The following is a 21,889-nucleotide window of genomic DNA, read 5'->3' as shown; positions in this document are numbered from 1 at the left end:
CCACTGAAACCATAGTATCTAGTTTGAGGAAAATTCAACCACAACCAGCTCTGAACTCTGATGTTAATTCAGGTGAAACTCTAGAACATGATTCTATAGAGGTTGTGCCGGATGATGTAAATCTTAAATCTCAAACAACAATATCTGATCTTTCTTCCTTACCCGCTCAAAAACCCTCTCAATCGATCTCATTTGATACTTCAAACTCTACAGCCCCAACGAGTATATCAATGGAGTCAATCATGCAGACTCTCATAGAACAAAGAGTGGAGATCCAACAGCAATATCTTCAGCTAAGGGAAGATAATACCAAGATACAAGGAGCTATGAGAGATATTTGCCAAGGCTTGGGAGGAGTGACAAAAGAGGTAGAGGATATAAAATTACGAATAGTGGAAGTGGAAGAAGATGTAAACCAGACTACATCAACTGTTAAACAGAATACTTCAAGAGTGTCTCTGCTGGAAGCTAAAGTGGAGGATTTGGAAAACCGGGCCCGAAGACAAAACCTTAGACTATTTGGTATACCTGAAGGTATTGAGGGGTCCGATCCGAGAGCTTTTATGGTTAAACTTTTTCAAAGAGCTTTTTTGGACCTTGCTGATTGGGATTGGGACTCCCAGTTGCAGAGAGTACATAGACTTCCCTTAGTCCAAAGAAACACAAATAGTAAATTTCCTAGACCTTTTTTGATTTACTTTGGTAACTTTTTTTTGCGACAAGCGGTAGCACTAAAGGCTAAACCCAATAATCCTGTCACCGTTGATAATCTCACTTTTTTTGTGAAATCAGACTTAAGTAAGACCACAATGGATAAACGGTGGGAGCTTCGGAAGTTGATAGATGCTTTTAAAAATCTAGGCTGCATGGCTTATCTTCAAGAACCTGCTCGCCTTAAGGTCATTCGAGATGGACAAGTTGTCTTCTTCACTGATCCATTATCCGCTGAACAATCTTTGGAAAAATTCTCTCGGGATAACGAAAAAAGAAACCAAAAAGAGAAAGAAAATTAATGTGGGGGGTGGGGAAAGAAAATTAAAATAAAAAATCTAAAAACAAAAAAAAGGAATGAACAGGAGCATACTCGAATATCCTATATTGAACATGCATCTACTGAGTAACATGACATTTTTTTGTATTCTCGCACAAATACACTTTTCTTTCATTGTATAAGTGGGTGAGCTTAACCTTTCTTTTCCTTTTCACTCTTTCTTTTTTTCTTTGGGTATGAGTTAAATATGGACAAAATAAGGATTAAACTAAAACGTGGCATGAGCAGTCTCTCATGTACGCAACTTCACTACGCTGCCCCTACAGCGGCAGCAAATGCTAGAGGGGTGCTCCCCCCCAAGGGACGGGTTGCCGCAAGGGAGGGGGTGGGGTTGTCACAGGGGTGGGGGTGACAACTGGTGTCGAGAGTGGTGGGCGGAAATAAGAGGGAAAAACGTGATTGCAAGATTCGACTTTTTTTCTAAGAGAAGTAGGAAGGAAAACTTAACGACGGTGAAACAAATAAAGGTAGAGGGGAACAATATGTACAAGAACAACAGTATAATAGCTAAATGCTTAAATTAAGAATTTTATGTTGGAATGTAGATGGCCTAAATAGTAAAAGCAAAAGAAATTTGGTACAAGAAGAGATTAAAATGTACAATCCTAATATAGTTCTGGTTTCCGAAACCCACATAAAATATCAAGACAGAAAGCTATTATCACAACTAAGTTACGAATTGGTTGCATGCACCTCTCTAAATGAGACTATAAGGGGGGTAGCTATTCTAAAACAAAGAACAGTCCCTTTAGAAATAATTAAAACTGCTTCAGATACTCGAGGAAGGTGGGCAATAGCACAGATGCAAGGTGACAATGTCAAACTGGTATTTTGTGTGGTATATGGTCCAAATATTGACAACCCCAAAGTTTTTGAGGATTTAAGTTTAGAACTACTTGAATGGGAAGGAGAAACTATTATTGCCGGGGACTTCAACTGTGTTATGGATTATAAAATGGACTCTACGGGGCCAAAGAACTTTAAAAGAATGTACAAAGTTAGAGCAGCGATTTTAGAACTTGCAAGATTGAACAATATCAGAGATTTATGGCGGTCCAAGCATCCTAGTTTGGCAGGCTTTACTTATTATTCTGCGCCGCACAGATCCTGCTCTAGAATTGATATGATATGGGCTTCTGATCAAATCGTAGACAACTGTGAGATTGAAATTTGCCCCAAAGTTACATCTGATCATAACCCCCTGCTTTTGGAAGTTACTATCAAAGATCAAAATAAAAAACCACGAAGGTTCACTTTTCCGAGACACTTACTAGCTGATCTAACATTTATCTCATTAATTAAAAAGCACATACAGGAGTTTATCACATTAAACATCAACTCGGCTAGCATAAACACTGTATGGGACACTTGTAAGTGTAGTATTAGGGGGTTTGTCCAACAGTATGTATTCAGGCTTAATGCAGAAAGCCGTAATAAAAATAAAAATATGACATCAAAATTATTAGACTTGGAAGTACAACTGGCTGAGGCAACACTATACTCAAAAAATAATATAGAGATGATTAGAGCACAATTGGCGGAACTACAAGCAGGACTAAAAAAAACTTTGAGAGAAAGATATGTAGTAAAACTACAAAAATATAAACTAGATCAATACGAAGGTGGCGACCGTATTGGAAAAATATTGGCCTTTAAAACCGCGGATAGAAAAGCTAAAACTAAAATTAAGGAAATAATTGGATCAGATTCAATAACTTATGAACGAGAGGATCAAATACTAAATCAATTTGTCAAATTTTACCAACAACTTTATACACCAGAGGCTATACCACATAAAATAGAGATTGTAAAATATCTTGACCAATACCTAAGTCCACCGCGGGCTTTAAGCCTTGAAGTACTCCTACAATTAAACTCTAATATCACCATTGAGGAGATAAAATTAGCAATTGATCATCTACCATTAGGAAAGGCGGTTGGAGAAGATAGTATACCCGGGGAATTTTATAAACTTTGTTCTCAAGAATTGCTACCACCACTACAAAATGTGATTAATTATTGTATTTATTGTTTCTAAACAAGCACCTTCATCATGGAAAATTGACAAAATTATCTTTTTTTTTTAAAAAGGGAAAACCTGAAAAAGAATGTGGTTCGTATCGGCCCATATCTCTACTTAACTCTGACGTGAAAATTTTTGCTAAAATTTTGGCCAACCGGTTAGCTCCCTATATGCCTGATATTGTCAATCCTCAATAACATGGCTTCGTAGTGGGCAGAGATACTACCTTGCATGTAAATACTTCAATTACAGCTTTTGATGTAGCGGAAACCACCAACACCCCACTCGGTATGATAATGTTAGATGCGGAAAAAGCATTCGACCGAGTGGGGTGGGACTATCTGTGGGCAGTACTAAGTAAAATGGGTATTATTGGCTCCTACCTAGATTGGGTTAGGTCACTTTATGATGAACCACGGGCGGTGATCAGCTATGGAGGTAAAGACTCTGTCAATTTTAAGATAGCAAGAGGTACAAGACAGGGATGCCCCCTCTCCCCATTACTTTTTGCTCTTTCTTTGAACCTTTTTTAAACGCTTTAAATGACCAAATCAATATTATACCAGTTCACCATGGGGATATAACTCTTAAACTAACCGCCTTTGCTGATGATATAGCAATTTATACATCCGATGTTAATAAAGCTATGCCAGAAATTATAAAAGAAGCGCAAAACTTCGGGAGAATCTCTGGGTATAAACTGAACGTGAACAAAACACAAATTATACTCAATTATACCCCGGTTACACATGCCTATGATACATGCAAAGAAGCCGTTTATTTAGGTATTAAACTCACTGCTAAAGTGGGGGAAATTTTGAAAATAAACTATGAGTCATTCCTAAAGGAAACTACTGCTAGTCTCAAAAAATGGCACAAGATACCTCTTAGTCTGATAGGGAGACTTAATTTGATTAAGATGAAAATTTTACCTAAGCTGTTGTATTTGTGTAGAGCCATACCGCTGCAACCAAACAAACTTTTTTTTAGAAAGTTAGACGGTATTTGTAGTAGCTTTATTTGGGGGTATAAAAAGGCACGAAGGGCGGTTAAATTATTGACACTGCCAATCTCTAAAGGGGGACTCACCTTTCCGGATTTTAACCTCTATTTTTTAGCTACTTTTTTTCTACGCATAAGGAGCTTATTAAAAAACACTCCTTCTTTATTTTTCCATCAGTATATGTTCGGTGCCGATTCTAATCAATTTCTATTACGGGTTCATGATCCAAACTACTTTAAACGGGTCAAATTCAAGACTGCAAAGCATGCTATAAGAATTTGGGACAAAATTTTGCACATTAGTAACAGTTCATTTTACAACGCCGAACTTAGACTATGGAATAACCCTGGTCTTCCGGGCATATTCTCGGACGGTTTGGGGAATCGCTGGATTAGACATGAAATAAATACACTAGGAGACCTTTATGGTACTAATGGCTTGATCGACTTTGAGAACTTGAAAATTACAAATGGGCTCACTGATGATATGCACTTTAAATATAGACAATTGAGAGATTTTTTCTATAATAAAATGAGAATAACGGAAGCTAAACAATCAGATATTCTTGAGTGTATTTACTCTGATAAAACAAAATCATTAATCAAACTGGGATACCAATGGTTAATTAAGGATAAGGGAGAAAACACAACTCAAATTGCAGCCAAATGGTCTCGTAGACTAAATTTAAATATAAACTCAATACAGATCAGAAGCGCTTTAACTCATCTAAGCGATATAGTACATTCTTCTAACCTTAAAATGCAACTATATAGGACAATTACTGAGCTGTATTATACACCACAAAAAATATCCAGCTGGGCGCAAGGAAACACGATATCAGACAAATCTATGTGTGTTAAATGTAATACTGCTGCAGCTGGAATTGAGCACATGCTATTCTCTTGTCCAGCACTTTCTACTTTCTGGAACCGAATATCCGACCATCTCAGATTTAACCAGATAACTACACCGGAGCTCACAGTACAAATGGTTTTACTAGACATCCAGGATAGTAATAGTCCCAATAAGGATCTTATAACAATTTTGCTAGCATGTGCAAGACTAACTATAGCTAGGGCATGGATATCTAGAGAACCCCCTAAAGCGGCGGATTGGCTCACTTTGGTTCATGAAATCAGAACCATGGAACTTTCTTTAGCTAAATTTAGAGTTCCAAAAGCCCTTATTAGAAAGGAAAGGATATGGAAGCATTTTTTTGAAGGGCAAGAAGGGTGAATAGGCCTCTAATATCTCCTTCCTTTTGCTTTATCAGTTTATTGTCCCAAGTTTAGTGGTAACATGAACTTCTGCTTGCAATATTTTTGAATTGTTTCCATACCTCTACTCTACTTCTGTATTTTTTTTAATATATATGTTTATTTCTTAACACGATACCAGTGGTACTATACTGTTGAAAACTGAATTTCACTAAGGAACTGAAATGTAATGATCTTTGTCGTATCTTGCAATAATAAAAATGATTAAAACACAGATTGTAGTCACAAGAGAAAACTTTTGGATATTCTTTTTAGTAATTGTGGTGTATTCTAAGGTGAGTTTACCCTGTGAAAATGCAGATGCGTTGCTGGAATTTGCACACATGTAGACATTTTAGAATAGAAAAGTGTGAAATTTTGAAAAAGAATCAGGTAATGTATTTTCCAAATTGATTTGTGTTAAAGCAGAGGCAATTATAAGCAGGAGACATCTCATCTAAAATAAAGCCATTTTTAACTTCAAAAAAGGGAGTCTACCAGCTGAATCTCGTTTGTTAACATAAATGGATTTGAACCATGTGTGAGAAAAAACAGTTTTATCTCATGGTTTTCTCATAAAGATTATGGTAGGTGATCCAGGACCTAAAACAAGAACTTGTTTTCTGTGAGTTTACAGTATCTTCCGAGGGCCATGTAAGAATAAAGTTATACTGAGGAAAACATGGATGTTAACAGTACCAGCAGCTTGTCTGCTGATTCACCAGTGTACTGCTGCAGCCTCCCACAGTGGTGTAATGAACTAGGGTGCTAACACATTAATTTATGACAAAAGACTGGCACACCTCAACTCATCTTGATTGAATCAAAGCTCTAAATCTTAATACATTTTCTATAGAAATTAAGAAGAGGATGGATGTAGGAAATGCGGGTACTAGTTGACAGGAGTGAAGCCCTACTCAAGCAGCAACCTCAATTCTTGTCAAGGTGAAACTCAAAAACCCTAAAATAACCTGTTACTTTGGTAGCTTGGCACAAAGCAGACAGGCTTAAATGAGAGGTAATTATAAGTATTTATGCAGCACTACAAACTGTAATAAGGTGAAAACACAAACCAAGACAAATTCCACACCAGCTTTGAAAAATACAGTAAAAAGAAATAAAGAATTTGAGATCAAAATGACACATATTTCATCAGTAGAACCAGATTTATGCAGATTTAAACATTTAAGTAGAAATAGTGCATAAATGCCCAAAGTGCCAAGTTTAGTTATCTGGTTGATCTGGACCAGGACAAAGTCATGCTCAGGCCAACCGCGATGAAGCACAGGCCAGCTATGGGACCCAGTTAGGCCTTATGAACAAAGCACCTTAAATCTTTTTGCATGGTTTTTGAGGCTTTGTGTAGTCTGTGTTTGTTCCAATGGCTACAAGGGCTGTGTTGCAACTTACTTTATTGGGTTGTGTCATTTCGCATTGGTTCCGATGAACCTGTGCATCAAGGATTTGCAAGACTTTGCGTCAAGTTACCCCGGTTCTAATGAAGCTGGCAGGTGAGCGGCAATGCTTGGTGCAATTTTGCAGCACTTGGCATTGATTCTGTTGAGTCTGAAAGCTGTGTGCTGAGGATCTGTGGGTCTCCACATTGTTTGGTGCTGGTTACCATGAAGCTTATAGTTGCACTGCAAGGCTTTGCTGGGTTCCTGTTGCTTCGTGGTGGATTTGGTGATGAAGATAGCTGGGCTGGCAAGGCACCTTCAGGCCCACTTCCAAGGGTCCAGGACTGGTGGGGCAGTGGCAAAACAACAAACCATGGAGGTCAGGGGTAGAGGCAGTGGCAGCACAACAGACTGTGGACAGCAGGGGGATTAGAGTGGGGCAAACAATGGTGAGTAGGAGGTAGGTGGCAGTGCAGCACTCAACCATACAGGGCAGGTGACACGGGTAGAGGCAGGGGATCAGAGCTCATCTACTGTACACAAGCGGTTCGGTTCTTTGCTGCAGCGAGTATTTTAATTTTGAGGAGACAGTCCTAATTATTTTAAATCTTTGCCCATTGTAAAACTTTTTAAACAGTGAATTTTACCTGCTAATTTGTACGTTGTGGTTCTGGGAGAAGGAGCTGTGTTCAATTCTCCGGGAGGGGAACTTCAGGCTGGGGATTGTTAATCCAGGTCAGCGGTCTAGCTGCGACTGTTTCCGCTTTTGCCCTAGTTGAAAAGGGGAATATGACGTGGCTATGCAGCGGACGTGTGCAGCGGGCACGCCTAAGGCAAGCCCGTCTGTGTCTGACGAGGCCCAGGGACAAGAACCCCTGGTTCTCCCACAAGAGAAAAGCTTTCTTATTTATGTTTAAAGCACAGATGTGAAGCCATTGACTTAAAATTAAATGTCAGACGAGGGGGTTTAACGAGTGCATCTTATTAAGGTAAATGTGAGAAACAGGATTTCTTGTTGACTGGGGTATGAACCTTAGGGAAGCAACAACAGCAATCCCTTTTTTATTTTTATTTTTATTTTTATTTTTATTTTTATTTTTATTTTTTATTATTCAAAAACCAGGTAGGTAGGTACAAAAGGGAAACTGAGTACTAAATTGAAATATATATTTATAATTTGTGTTCAACTGTTAACCTCATATCTTTTGTATAAGACCTGCAAATTATATGCGCTGGAAATAGAGAGGAGTATCATATAGGTGTACATCTGTTGTTTCTAGGGATTTTCAACAATCTGCTGATCTTTTTCCATATCTTCCAGGCCACCTTCATGTACTTGAACCGCGTCTTCTTATAATAGCTTGGCTCTAATTGTCCGAGAAAGAGACCTTCCGCCTCTTTTCTGATGGATATATGGCCTATTGAAGGCAGATCGGACTCATCATGGCTTACCCGACCAGGTAGTAGTAGGGTGCTCATGTGCTGTAGAGCGGCAACCCAGTAATAAAATAAAAAATTCAGAACGCCCCACCCATCTTGTTCATGAGAAAGCGTCATACTTTTCAAGGCACGTCGTGTTTTCTGTTATCTCCATTTAAAGTTAAAAAACATACCGTTCATTTTTATTAATAACTAGCTGTACCCGGCCACGCTCTGCTGTGGCTAAGTCTGGTTAAACTGAAGAGAAAGAAAAGAGTAAGCACACGCTTCTAATATGTTTAATTTCACAATGCTTGTGGGTACACAATATGTTTTTGTGACTATTGTCTATGCGTCCCTTGTAGTTGTTGTGCAGCAAGCAAATCGATAGGGTCTGTTCGGTGTTTTGCTCAAAAACACGCACGTATTGTACACGCATGTATTCGAATCCAACATTGTGTGTATATATAAACATGCGCTAATGTTGCAAAATGAACCAACTCCTTCCCGCTCCCTCCACCCACTTCCCGGTCTGCCATCCTGACACCAAGTGTCCATCCTAAAATATGTAGACTGTTGTCTCCGTGTCCTTTCCTAATGTTACACAGTGAACCAGCTCCTCCCCCCTCCCTCCACCTACTTCCCGGTCTGCCATCCTGACACCAACTGTCCATCCTAATATATGTAGACTGTTGTCTCTATGTGTCCCTTGTAGTTGTTGCGCAGCAACCAAATCAATAGGGTCTGTTCGGCCTTTCGATTAAAAACAAGCACGTATTGGACACACGGGTATTCAAATCCAACGTTGTGTATATATAAACACGCGCTAATGTTGCAAAGTGAACAAACTCCTGCCCCCTCCCTCCACCCACTTCCCGGTCTGCCATCTTGACACCAACTGTCCTTCCTAATATATGTAGACTATTGTCTCTATGCGTCCCTTGTAGTTGTTGCGCAGCAACCAAATCAATAAGGTCTGTTGGGCCTTTTGAGTAAAAACATGTGTGTATTGGACAGGCGCGTATTTGAATCCAACGTTGTGTATATATAAACACGCACTTAATCGAATCCAACGTTGTGACGAAATTTCAAAGCAATCGGTGAAGAAAATTCGGAGATTTAAGATTTTGAACAAAAGAACATTGACATTTTTATGTGTCTGTTTGGGCTTTCGATTAAAAACACACTCCTATTCGACACGGGTATTGGAATCCAACGTTGTGTAAATCAAAACACGCGCGTGTTCAAATCCAATGTTGTGGCAAAATTTCAAAGCAATCGTGAAGAACTTTCGGAGATTTGCGATTTTGAACAAACTAACATTTACATTTTTATTTATATAGATTGCATCTGCAAGTTCCAGGGAGTTGAGCAGAACAGGTATAGTATATTAGAAAAGATTTTAATTTTTAGTATGTTCCATCTTCCTATTATTATAAGCTGAAGTTTATCAAGACGTCTTAATTTCGGGCCTATTTTAGTGAGTATTGGGTCGAGGTTGATAGTCCACATTTCAGCCATGATAGATGGTATATTAACCCCCACATATGTAGCCGATTCAACTTTGCATGGGTCTTGGGTATGGCATTGGGGAGAGCATATAATCTGGGTCTTCCCCTCATTCAGGAGATACCCCGATCTTCTTCCATACTTTCAACATCTCTAATTGCCTTATTTGGTTCTGTGGTGATTATTGCAATATTGTCTGCATATGCTAGGATCTTTGTGCTGTACCCATTGCACGTTATGGGCTTGATTGCAGCGTTGTGTATAATCTGATTGATAAAGGTGTCCAGGGATAAGGCAAACAGAATTGGTGAGCAAGGGTCACCCTTCCTTGTCCCACTGGCCATCTCAATTCTTCAAGACGTGTTACCCATCACCTGTAGTGCATACGGTTTATAGTATATAGCCCGGATAGCGGTCAGCAGTCATGGACCCAGCCACCTCTCTGTTAGAGCCCCCCAAAGATATTACCACAATACCCAATCAAAGGCTGTTTCTACATCTAGGAGGACCACAGCCCACATCCTTACCTTCTGCTTCCACTATATCTTTTATTGAGATGACCCACCTGATGTGATCGGTGGTCCCCTACCTGGCACAAAGCCATGCTGCCACGGGGATACCAGTGGTGCCATGATTTTCTGTAGTCGATTGGCTATGACTTTTGAGTAGATTTTAGCATCAGACTTCATCAGCGAGATTGGACGGTACAAAGCTGGAACCTCAGGATGTTTCCCCTTTTTGGCAAATATCACTACGTCCGATCCCTGTCATGATGGGGGTGGGGTCCCGCTATGCTGCACATCTAGAAACATAATCGGGGTGATCTTGTATAGAAGTATTTGTTTAGCTCTAGAGAAATTTTGTCCGGACCAGCTGCTTTCCTGAAGGGAGGGAGCCTATTGCATCCAGAATCACTTCCATTGCAGACGCTTCTGTAGCTCAAGGTAAGTATTTTTATCTATTCTTTTAAGCGGCAGCCACCTATTGTCTATAGTCATTGAACCAGTTGCTGGAGTGACAGCTTGATACAGCCTTGTGTATTACTGCTCGAACACATCAGCAATCTCCACAGGTATCATCTCATATTGACCGCTACTATTCTTGATTTTGGCAATGCTATTTCTAGCAGTTTTTTGCCATGTATGTAGAGCCAGAAGCCTTTGTGCTGACTCTAAATGCTCATACACCTCAGCCATGTGCATATGATAGGCTTGAGCAACTTTTTCCTAAAAGCGGCTATTGATCTCCGCTTTGACTATAGCTAGTTTTGCTGCATATTCCTTTATTAACTCTTCCCACACCCCATTGCGGATCAAGCTTACATGCTCTGCCTCTAGTTTGGTCAATCGGCCTATTGGTGAGTTAACCTCATCCTTCTGCTTTTTCTGACGCTATCCTACATAACTTGTGACCACCTCTTTCAAACAAGCTTTGTAGGTATACCACCCTTCTCTACGTGAGGCGCTGTATCTGTTTGTATCTATAAACTTGGTGGTCTAGTGTTTTAATATGAGCAAGAAACTCTTCATTTACTAGCAGTTGCCTGTGAAATGTCCAGCTGCTCTGCTTCACGGCACCCGCCTGCCCTATTACCTCTAGGACTAATGGGTTGTGGTCTGAGAAGAGTTTTGGGAGTTTCTTGATCATAATCTAACACAAAATTTTAGTTGAGGCTAGAAAATAGTCCAAACAGTCATATTTTTTGTGTGGGTGGGAAAAGTAGGTCAACCCTGGGTCATTCGGATTTTTCTCAGCTCAGACATTCGCCAAGCCATTTCTATCTCTGAAGATAGGTAGAAAAGAATATCCATTGGTGGAAAATTGTTTAAAACTTTCGTTTTTAACAGTCCTCAGGTATACCAGCCAGATATGTGACCTTTGCACTGCACTAGTTCAACCTCACAATTGTATAGCCCATGTAGTAAAATTGGACAAATACACAAAAAATTATAACATTCTAATTTTTAAAATCTCATTATTTTATTAAAACATCACTTTTGTAACAATTTTATAAAATCACATAAAATTTTTTAAAAATCATTGGTATATTTATCACTGAATCATACACATTCATTACAGGTCCCCAATTTATATATGCTGCACAAAAACACTATTTCAGAGGGAAACACAAAGACAGTATATTTTGTCATCAGATAACACCTCCGATCAGAACATTTTTTGGGACTACTCCTGGATGTAATTGCATATTATTATCTGCAGGGTAGACTCGTTCCACGGATTATGTTAAACACAAGGCGGTCAACGCGTTTCAATGGTTTAAATAATATTCCATCTTTTTCAAGACAATCATTAATCTCTCTTCATGGCTGCATATCAAACATTTCATGTAACCATTTGTCACCCACTGGAGACCCTGATGACTCATATGGGGTAATTCCCCCTTGATTCTACAGGCACTTAAAAAGGGGAACACACACCTTAGCTTCTCACACCTACGCTCATCATAATTTATCCGACCTCCTGTCAAGACACTGTTCTGTATTCGTTTTGCATCGAGCAGTTTTTATGGTTAGTTATACCTGAATAAAATATTGATTAAACATGTTGGATAATACACCTTTTTTCCTACAGTTACTTCTAGTCCAACATACATCTTAACTTCTATCAAATGGGATCAACATGTTATGTCTGACCTACTAAGGACCTCCCCCCTCCATTTTTTTGTTTTTGGGGGGGTGACATATACCATTGATCATGACCTTATATTCCATACACTGTTGGTGTTGTGGTCATATTGCCTCCTTGAAAAAATGTTGGTCAGTTAATAAGGAAGGACAATATTGTTGTTAGTTTAAACCATCTAAATGTTTTCTTTTACTTAATCCAAGTGGGAGTTCACCATTTTTTTTAATCTGTTTGTTTTACCTTATCTCATGGAGTTTTAGTCAAGTCTTGATTCTGTATTTTCTGCATGGCTCCTGCCCTGCTCATAATCCACAACATCTATTTATTAGATCCAATGTGATACATATTACTAAATTGGCCCCTACGCTCCACTCAGTGTTACTCTCTCATCTCCTTGTACCTGTGTCTCACTGGAATTAACCAGCCTGGTATCCAATGTGTGTTGTTAAAAATCTTTCAGGGTGATATGGTGACCTTTATAAATACCTTTCTGTCAAGGACACTAAAAGAAAAAGCATTAGAGCTTGTATTAGGAGGAAGAAAAACCGTAGGGGGTATGCTCAAGAAAATTCTAGTGAGAGCAGGCATGCTGTTCATTAGGGCTTGTGATGTTATCTATCTAAGTCCTACTGTTTCTTCCCTTTTGGCCATCACTGCTCGCATGAATCCGAATCCCAACTTCGTGGCTTCGGAACACCTGATCCCGAGGCATCCACAATCTCTTGTTTAAATACCCTAATCTCCACCATGTTCTTGGGTACGGAGTTTGAATTTTTAGTGATCGCAGCTGCATGCTGTTTGTCCTCGAGCTTTCGGCTGTCCTGGAAGTGCTTGTGGAACCGCCGGCTCTACCCCTGTTGACCCGGAAACACTGCACTTCCCAGTGTGGGGAACATCACTTACAATGCATTTTTTACAACGCACTGCCATTACATCGCAACCATTACAACGCATACCATTACAACGCATTGCGCTGGGGGGCGCTCTAGGATAGGGAGTATATTTAATTTACTATCCAACACCTTCCCTGCTATCCACGGGGACTGGAGTTGGAATAGTAAATTAAATAATTCACTATCCAGCGCCTAAAAGAATTATGCGTTGTAATGGACTTAGTGGTAAAAACCGCGTTGTAAAGGCATGCGATGTAAAAGCATGCGTTGTAGTGACACCAATCCCCCAGTGTACCTCTTTGCCGACTCATAGCATTCTTCTCGTTACCCGGAGTGTACACTCTCATTTTTAACTATACATTTTTCGATTTGTCGCAAAACCACTATCTTCATAACATGTGCTTACACACTTAATACTTTCTAAAACTTTTTTTTTGTAAATAAACGACTAGCATCTATTATTCCCACAATGTATTTTGCATACCATTTAACTGAATTGTTGGGGCTCCATATAAAGCTCACCTTTTATTCTGAGAAATATCTCCTCAATTCCCTCATTTTTACGGTGGCATTGCCCCACCCAACCCTATCCACTCATCATCTGGCTTTCGTCCGTATTACTGTTTACTGGACATTGTCACTCGAATATACAGGCATTTTAACTAGACATTGCCTCTTGAGTATACAGTGCATTAAAACTGAATGTATTACTGATTAGCAATTAGTTCCATCCAGTCTTCTCAGGAATTTAAACATTTCTGAATGGTATATCGATAGCACGTGTACCATTGTTCTCTCATTTTTCTTACCATATCAAGATTCCCTCCTCCTCTATTTATACTCAGTTTCTCCAATACGAACCAACTGGTTCCAGTTGTGGTTCTTTTGCAAATACTGTTCAGTCAGGGGTGCATTTTCCTTTTTGTTTTTCAGTGCTGATTTATGTTCCAATAACTGGACACGTAGTACCATGCTGGTTTCTCCTACGTAACCCATTCCATATGGGCATACAAGCAGGTACACTACGTTTGTGCTCCGACAATTGTTCAAGGTCTTGGCTATTAATGTTTTACCATTAAAGTTCTTGGTCTCCATACAATGAGGGCAGATGGAACATGTGCCACATTTGTATTTTCCTACTGCTTTCTAATTGTACAAAGTAGTTTGACTGTCTCCTTCAATTGTTTTGTATGTTCTAAGTAGAGCATTTCTTAGGGTTTGTTGTGCCTGAACGAAAAAAGAGATGTTCTCAATGTGGTTCCATTTACGATTAATTACATTTTTGATTTTACTGCTCATGCCTGAGTACTGGCTTACAAATACAATTCAATCCAGGATCTTTTTATTTTCTGTTTGTTCATATTTAACAAGTGATCCCTTTCATAGAACCTTACACGCTTTAGGGAATGTTTTATACATTTTTTAGGGTATCCCCTATCCTTCAGTTTGTTCTCCATAATCTTTGCATGATGATAAAAATCAATCAGACTTGTACAATTTCGGCGCAACCTTAAAAATTCACCAAAGGGAATGTTATCATTTTGAGATTTTGGATGATTACTTTTGTACTGCAATAAAGTGTTTTTGTCTGTTGGCTTGGAAAACAATTCCACCTCTAAGACACCATCTGTGTCCTTGAAATATCCCAAAAATCCACGCTAGTATCACTAAAGTGGCCAGTCAACTTTAAGTTTGTGTCTCCCATTTTCAACCAACAGGTTAATAATCTATTGGTGAATCTTTTTAATAAATAAATGTTGTGGATTGTGAGCAGGACAGGAGCCATGCAGAAAATATAGAATGAAGACTCAACTAAGACTCTACGAGATAACGTTAAAAAAAAAAGAAGAAGTTGTGAACCCACACTTGGATTAAATATGTTGATGGTTTAAACTAAAGACAATATTGTCCTCCCTTAATAACTGACATTTTTTTTTTCAAAGAGGCAATATGACCGCAACATGAACAATGTACGGAAATTAAGGTCATGTTCAATGGTATATGTCCGCTCAAAAAAAAAAAATGGCAGGGAGTTCCTTAGTAGGTCAGACGTAACATGTTGAGCCCATTTGATAGAAGTTAAGATGTATGTTGGTCTAGAAGTAACTGTAGGAAAAAGGGTTTGTATCCAACATGTGTAATCAAGATTTTTAATCTGGTATATCCAGTCATAAAAACTGTTTGATGCCAAACTAATACAGAACAGTGTCTTGACAGGAGGTTGGATTTATTATGATGAGTTTAGTTGTGAGAAGGTAAGGTGTGTGTTTTCCTTTTTAAGTGCCTGTAGGATAAAGGGGGTATTACCCTATATTAGTTATCGGGGTCTCCAGTGGGTGACAAATGGTTACATGAAATGTTTGATATGCAGCCATATAGAACAGTGCTTTTTAAATTAATTGTGGTAGGAAGTATTCACTGTAATATAGTTTATAAAATACATTTTTGGAGATTGATTGATTATTGACAACCAAGTGCTTAAATAGAAATATATGATTTTGCCCTATACAGGAGTTGGGGTTGTTGGAAACCATACAGTGCCATGATGAGAGAATAATGATTGTCTTGAAAAAAATTGAATATTAATTAAACCATTGAAATGGGTCGCGCTCTTGTGTTTAAAATAATCTGTGGAATGAGTCTACCCTGCAGATAATAATAAGCAATTACATCCAAGAGTAGTTTCAAACAATTTTCTGATAAGAGGTGTTATCTGATGAAAAAATGTACTGTCTTTGGGGTTCTCTCTGAAATAGTGTTTTTGTGCAGCATTTATGAATCAGGGACCTGTAATGAATGTGTATGATTCAGTAATTTGATAAATGTACCAGTGATTTTTTATGTTTTTTATGTGATTTTATCAAAGTATCACACAAGTGATGTTTTATAAATAGAATTAGATTTTAACAGTTAGAATGTTATTATTTTTTGTGTATTTGTACAATTCTACCACATGGGCTGTACAATTGTGAGGTTGAACTAGTGCAGTGCAAAAGTTACCTATCTAGCTGGTATACCTGAGCACTGTTAAAAACGAATTGTTTTAAACAATTTTCCACCAAGGGATATTCTTTTCTACCTTCAAGAAGTACCCTACTCACCTGGTCTGGTTAAAGGGGTCTCTCTCTTTTTTCTACGTATCTCTGAAGGTAGCCAGTGCCCTGAATACTTGGGGCTTCCTCCCATTATATTTTTGGTTTTAGTCCTTGGTATTTCCTAGATGTATATTGAGGTAGCCACAGATTTTCAGAGGCTAGCTCTATCTCCAGATCTTCCCTGTTTTTGGGATTGTCCTGATTTGACCCACATACAGTAACTAACGTCAACCCTAGGGTTAGTGAAATTGATGCCCAGTGCCCCCATTTATCAGCCAGTGAATGATTCACTGTACCAATCGGATATTTAATGTGTATGGATACCCCTCTGATCATGGAGGTCTGGGTGGAGCATATAGCCAAGTCATAGCCCCTTATGCGGAGAGCGTCCTTGTTCTCCAACAGAATGTGCATTTCATACAGGTAGATTATTTTAGGGTTAATATCCTTCAATATTTCATATACCTTGTTTCGCTTACTTCTATCATTTAGTCCCCCCACATTAACTGAGCAGATCCTTAATGTATCCATATTTATCTGAGGAGCCCATCAATCTGAACCTTACCATACTGCTATTTCCTACTTGCTCTTTCACTTTTTGCCTCCTCTTCCTGGCTTTGTTTCCCTTTCTGTTCTGCACCCACACCCCCACCCTGACCAGCCCCACTCCCCCCAGCCTCGCCCCAGCCTTTCCCTCCACCCCCTTCCCCGACCACTCCCCAACCAATGAAGGCTTCCAAACTGCTGACCTGTGTGTGATGTAGCAGCTTAGCACCATCATCAGTGAGACTCCACTTGTTACTCCCAGCATAATTACACCCAGATAACATGTCATCCCCCCTCCTGTATCCTTAATTTTCAGCTTAGCGAAAGAAGGAAGAGAGTAAAAAAAGTAGTAGAAGGAAGGGTAGAGTATAAATAAGAAGGAGAAAATGAAAGAGAGGGAAGAGATACTGGAGAGCTATCTCACATCATGTATCACCCAAGATATAACCCTACAAATTCAGATTTCCCCCACTTCTTTCAGTTTACACTTCTGACTCTGTCACTGTCTAGACACGTTTGTTCGTATACCCCAACTGGTTGTCGTACTAAGTACTTAGTCACTGGCTTTTCTAACCCCTGAGTTCTTCCAAAGCTTCCTTTGCTTTGATTTCCAAGGTAAAGAACTGCACCCAATCACTGATTACAACTTTCAGCTTTTCAGGATTCATCAAATACACCTGAGCAACCTTTGCGTGAAATGGGGCAATCATTTGCTGCAGTCTCCTGCGCCTCTCAACAGCGGCATGGCAGAAGTCAGGCCAAGCAAAGAAAACAACATCGGAGTAGATAGTTCCCAAAACATACTAGTATGGCCCTATTGTCAGGTTCAATTGGCTTTTTCTGATTGAAAGGGACTTGTGGCTCATTGAATCTCTTGTGGCCAGTTCCAACCTTCGAGCTCAGGAAACGCCTTCCCAAGCAGCTTTATCGTATCTGCACTGGATCACTAGCGGTCTTTCTCTGTACTCCGAGGACACTGCTGGACTCCAAACGCCATAACGGGTCATTTGAATATACTTAAACATGTTTTGGCACAATAATAACTTCTTGACTTTGAAGATCGGCGATTTTTTATATATTTGGGAACTTTGGAATACCATTTGGAACGTGGAAATACTTATAAATAATTATATTGGTGGATGCCGTGGACCGACGAAGGCACACCTTTTGCTACTCTAGTATATTTTGATTCTAGCCATATCCCTGAAGAAGTCTATTGGTCACCAGACCAAGACGAAACACGTGTTGGCAGCGGCTAATGTATGTTCTCTTAGTGAAGACTGGATTAACTAATGAACTGGAAAATAAATGAAGATGAAATGAAGACAACCTGGCTCATTGGATTTAATTGATGGACTATGATATTGATTTTTTAGCTCAGGATATACCATTTGTTTCCCAGTTGGAACAGTAAGTGCCGCAGGCCAACTAGTAGCATTTCATTTATAGTCCATGGGCATTTGGTATACACTCTGCAAGGGGCTTACAAGTAAATGAAATATTACAAACAGGTAAGTAACAATCAATCCATGTTTAGTGGAGAGAGCAGAAGCAAATAAACACTGGTGAGCAGTGATAAAGATGAATGAGTCCTATGGCCAACAAAAACGTATTCAGAAAAAAGGGGAGGAGGAAGCCAACAGATTGGGGAAGGCCCTTGAAAGAGGTCCTTTTCCAACAGTAAATAATGGCCAAACGCTCCTTTGAACAGTATTATGTTTTTTTAGAATGGTGATAGCTCCATTGAAGTCAATGAAGTGGCTCAGGGCCGATAATGGATGCTTTAAGGCTTCAGCTCCAATGTTCCAATGTTTGTCTTTCTAGTTCTCTCTTTTTAATTTAGAAAATTCCATCCTCAGTAGGTGGAATGTTCTTATAACCTTCCTTGCAACAAATGAGCCCGCACTCCAATATATATGTTATCCAGTGAAGTTGCCACTAGGTGGTTATAGTTCAAATCATGTTTTCATAGCAGAGCATGTTTTTCATTGTTTGCTAAATCTTCACAAAACTTCCCAAAAAAAGTCTCATTCACCTCAGCTCATCTCTGAAAAGTTTTGGAAGTGTACCATCATAACCTATATGCCATCTATAGACAATGGGAATAACCACTACCAGAAGAAATAGGGAAGTGGGACTCAGAGACCTGCCCAATGAACAGTAGAGCCCTGACCTAAGGGCGTTGCTTGGATTATTTGTGTATGCCAAATTTCATGTTATGTTTGCATTTAAATACTACTTTTATCATAAAAGGAAGTATTTAACTGGACAATCATGTATTGCTGCAATTGATTGTAATTTGAGGTATGAACCTGTGTTCACCCCCCTGTATCTACCCCACCGGAGTTGCTTTGGACTGATCGACTCGTGCTTGCACTCAGAGCCAAGTACTGAAGGGGTATTTGGCCCAGTCCATAGTAGGTCGGGCCCAGGGACATTAGGAGTAAAAGACCTCAACCACCATAGTTGGGCCCAGTAGTTCCTGCTTGCCCGTTGACCCTCTGAACAGGGTTCTGACTGTATCTTTCAGGGAAAATGAAAACATGGAGAGGGTGGCACAGCTAATAAGTTGCATGACTTTTCATCTACATGATGCTGATTTGCTAGTTGTTGACTGACTTGCCACATTTAAGTTTAATATATATTATGCATATTCTTACTCACTTTCTTGCAAATAGGTTAGGAGGTAATGAAGTGCAAATGGAGAAGGGGAATAATATATTAGGGTGTGGATCACCTAGCAACACAAACCATCCTGGCTAGTATTTTTGCTTCCTGCTATTAGTTGAATCAGTAAGATCCATTGATAGCATACTGAGGTTTCATGGCACAAGCACAAGAACAGTCTTGTTTTCGTCAGTAAACCATAGAGGTAAATGCACAATCCACGTGTTTAATGGCCTATTCCATGGTATTAAATGGATCTCATTGTGTCTTCAGGCACAAAGCCCAAAACGACAGCTGTCCTGATCCTATGAAAAATGCCCCAGGCATTCAAATTTGCATAGTTGCTGACCCTACAATAACTTTGACAAATGTCCTGACAGAATCTTAATCTGAAGGAAATGTTCACAAATGTACAGTTTCTTACTTTTTCTTTGTGCATCTCTTCCTACTGTGCATGAGACAGAGCTTTCTATTCTATGAACGTCTTGTAGAATCCTCATTTCCCTGTCTATGCACGAATTACAAATGAGAATCTTCCACATTAAAATCAGTATGCAAAAGCATATATTACTCCTGTACAATACATTATATCAAAATATAGTCGGCGTTTAAATTAAAGGGTACAGTTAAGCACGTAGGTTAGGTATTAGGTTTAACCTAATCCTAAACATACATTCATAAACGCAATATTGTGGCATATTTTTTGTTGTTGTTATTGTGTTTACCCAACAATAGCTAAAAAATACATTTCAGACATTTTTTCAAAGCAATATTTACTGTACTCGATAGGTCCTCGATGTCTTAATGTTAATGATACAGTTAACGAAGAAAATGCTGCAAACGGAAAATACAGTTTTCAATCTTTGACCACCCACCTTGTAGGGAAGCAAAAATATGTGTTAGAATACTGGTGTGCATAATATATTTCTAAAAGTACTCATATTCATAACTCCTACATTTATTGGGGAAATCACATATGCAAGCAATGTCATGATGATCAAAGAATCGATAGCACATTGGATAACTGGGCCAGTAGACGGCCAGAAGACTTAATTAAACATATGCTATAGTGTCTCTTTCTTAATACATGTATCTAAAGTCACATATCACAAGGCCACAAATGCACCCTGTCAAATGTACACACACTATCACACTTGCATCCATTTTCACAAAGTCCAAATGACGTAGAGGCACACATACAATGCACACAGAGTAACAGTTATACATATTCAAGTTCCACAAGGGTGGCAGAGTGATGTGACTCTTGGAAACATGGTGAGAGGGACAGAAGGGGAGAACAAGGTGGTGAGCACACTTTGGGGTACTCATTTAATTTAATTTATTTTAATTAATTTAATTTTTTATGATACAGAACTCCTACGGAGGTCCACATAATCATACACTACAGATAAGTCGAAAAATACATTTTCTCCGATGAATAATTTTCCCATACATACAAACACTACCTAAAAACATTTTACCATACATACTATATCAAATACAAGAAAAAATGAAAACAATCTTATACACAGCAAAGTGCGGAGTGCATTATAAAAAGTGCAAATTGAAACAGAGCATTCCAGAAAATATAAAAATGCACATATTCCCAAATAAGGAAGAATAGAAATATTACTACATAAAAAATAATATTACAATTCCTAGTAAATACCAAGAAATGTAAACAAAAAAAATACTTTTACAAATCATTTCATTTGGTGGGGACAAAATAAATGAATGGGCCTCAAGAGCAGACTGAATGTTAAATTTGAGGAATAAAGGACGTAAAAATATCACCTAGCCTTTTGCAACTCCAGCCCCCGAAATAGCACATGATTAACATCTCACAAATTCTCTCCTTTTTTCTATTTTGTCCCAGATACCAGTAATTTCTTTTAAGGATAGCAAATGCAGGCTTAACAAGAGCATCAGCCTTCTGTGGGGTACTCAAAGGGACACAAATAATTCCCCTCAGGGGAGCATTGGGAGATATGCCTCATTGTGGACTCAAGTGATGCGCCTTTGGGAGAACTGAGCCCTAAGAATGAGGGCAAGGTGAGCTCTTGATTGTCCAATTCCTCTGAGTGTCACGGAGCAGCATACATTAGAGTGTTGATCAATTTTCAAGCACTAAAGTGTGTTAGCATCAAAGGTTAATTTGAACACAACATTGATGCATCTCAGAGCTTGCCGATGCAGTGGAGCCTGTCCATACTAAAAAATGTTAATATATAACTTATTACAATAAGCACATCTGCCTAAACACTATGGATCTGATTTAGAGTGTTTAGGATGGGTACTGCATCATAAACAGGACAGCTATCCCGTCATTCTTTTTAGAAGTGCATTAGGATATAATGCACTTGTACTAATGTGGATAGGATATC

The sequence above is a fragment of the Lissotriton vulgaris genome, chromosome 3_2, assembly GCF_964263255.1.
Source record: "Lissotriton vulgaris chromosome 3_2, aLisVul1.2, whole genome shotgun sequence".
In the NCBI taxonomy this organism is placed as follows: Eukaryota; Metazoa; Chordata; class Amphibia; order Caudata; family Salamandridae; genus Lissotriton; species Lissotriton vulgaris.
The sequence above is the reverse complement of the archived record's forward strand: the minus strand, read 5'-3'. Positions refer to the sequence as shown.